The sequence below is a fragment of the Cryptomeria japonica genome, chromosome 1, assembly GCF_030272615.1.
Source record: "Cryptomeria japonica chromosome 1, Sugi_1.0, whole genome shotgun sequence".
Lineage (NCBI taxonomy): Eukaryota > Viridiplantae > Streptophyta > Pinopsida > Cupressales > Cupressaceae > Cryptomeria > Cryptomeria japonica.
Window position 1 is genome coordinate 89,090,514 of NC_081405.1, and position 2,195 is coordinate 89,092,708.

Below are 2,195 nucleotides of genomic sequence, written 5' to 3' on the forward strand. Positions count from 1 at the left end.
TAACATACATGATTCCATCTTACCCTTCTAATACGTTCCTATAAATCATCTTGTCTTTGTGCATTTATTTTAGAGAAGCGAGTCATCTAGTTCTTATCGTAAATGTAGATCACTCAATAGACTTTGAAAGATTAACCCATTATATATTTTGATGAATGTTTCACATCTAATAATTCTTGTATATCTAAAATCTCTCTTTCTTATTATTAGACCTAAGGTTTGTTATCACAAAGATTTACTTTCTTACCTCCATCCATTTTTATTTTTATTTTTATAAATAAGGCTATACAAATTTTGAATTAAAAATATACTACTACAATATTAATAAAATACTATGGGATCACACCCTTAAAGATTAAGTGAAACCAACTCTTTACTAAAGAAAGAGTTCAAATGACCAAGCCCAAACATAACACACCAAAGCAACTAATGCAACACCAATAAGAGAGGGCTCTTTGTCATCAAGTTGTTTTATTCATGCTTTTTGTCCAAACAAAAATCTAATCTTGAGGTCCTTACAAATGTTTTCTTTAGTGGACTAAACCCACAATCAAAAATTTCATGGAAGGATTTTGAAGATGAAGTGCTTGTTCAACCTTTCGTACCATGATTTAAAATATGAAGTGCCCATCAAATATACCCAAGCAACTACGGATTTAGAAGTCACTTGATCGCGGCTCGCCTGTAGCTATTCTGGCTCCAAAACGGACCTTTCGTACAGCGTGTTAGCGACAGGTTAGTCAATCGTAACCGTTAATTGCAAAATCGACGATATAAAATGCGCGACTAACACGCATGTTAGTCAATCTGTACTGTCATTTTGGAGCTAGAATAGACACATCCCACTTGATCAAATTGGCATTGATGCACATGAGGGAACCACTTAAATCACATTACATTTTTAGGCTTAAAAAAAAAATGTTGCTTAATGTATGATTTAAAGCTATCAATGAGAGAATGGAACTGTGTGATTGAATTTAGACACCAAATGAAATGGTGTGTCAAACATTAAACTTCGTGCTTCAAAGCTCTCAACACCAGACTGAAAGTGACACACTGAACATCAAGCAAACATGCATCAATAACGTTTCACTTGCAGCAAAATAGAATAAAAAACTCTGTTAAGAGCTCTTTTATGGGTTTCTCCTCTGTACCACGTTTCTTTTCAAAATGGACCATCTAAACAAATCGAAAACTTAATAAATTATACTGTTTAAACTTTGCACAAGAAAAGCATAATAATTTGTGTTTACCCCAACTATCTATTTGCACTTTCCCAGAGGAGTATCTCTCTGCAGGATAACCAGGCCAGTTGAATCCATATGGTCTTCTCCAAGGTTCGTTATCATTTTGCGTTGTAGCTTGGATCACAGTTCCTTGTATCAGCATACGAGTCTCCAAACGCAAACAATGCTTTCGCCTTCTCTGCATTTCCTTCACCTGCAAATAAAAGACCAATAAATGAAATTCACCTTAAAATAAAAGAGAGCAAAACTAATGAGACCCAACAAAGATATTGTGCTCACAAGCAAAACGTAGCAGAACAATTGCTAAGGACGCAACGATTTTTAGGCCCATGTTAGCCATTGTGAGATTGATGTCTCCAAGCATAGACTCTCTTCTGAACTAAAAAACTGACCTGGAGATCACATAATGAACTTGGTAGGCGCGAGCAATGAGAGCCAGGTGTTCAGCCACAGTACCATCCATGAGAGACATAGTCAAACTTCTTCTGCACTTGCCTCAGGTTCTCTCCGTTGGGTTTCTGTATCACAACTCCTAAATACCATTCAGCGTGTAATTTCCGGCTGCGACGTCCAAACCTTGCATGCAGCATCAGAAAATGAAAATGGAATTCAATAGCGGTCAAATTCAAAACCTTGCATGAATATGTTTGAAATTATGTTTGGGCGGGAGCGGGATAAGAGTTTTAAAATTCAAATTCAAATTCAAATTTTTAGACACGTGAGCCATGCCCGTGAGGCGTGACCGGGAGAGTGGCCGGCAAATGTTAGCCGCGTGCAATTGCTTTCCGTCAACCGCAAAGGGCAACATGCCTCCATGTCAGAAGTCCGATGGTGGGTCCCGGAACGTTTGTATGGTGCTGTATGGCATGAAAGGGCATGCGATTTTGGGGAGCCGCATCATGACATGGTATGCCGTTTTAGAGACAGAATAGCTACAACCGGGCATGG

At 38.1% G+C, this 2,195-nt stretch overlaps 1 long non-coding RNA gene across 1 annotated transcript; it reads right to left on the reverse strand.

Annotated features, from left to right (window-relative positions):
• Nucleotides 1–1,104: 1,104 nt before the first annotated feature.
• On the reverse strand, nucleotides 1,105–1,879 carry LOC131876602 (uncharacterized). Its single transcript, XR_009372809.1, has 2 exons — nucleotides 1,640–1,879; nucleotides 1,105–1,440 (listed from the first exon to the last, which is right to left on the reverse strand). It is a non-coding gene; the product is annotated as an uncharacterized LOC131876602 (long non-coding RNA).
• Nucleotides 1,880–2,195: the final 316 nt, after the last annotated feature.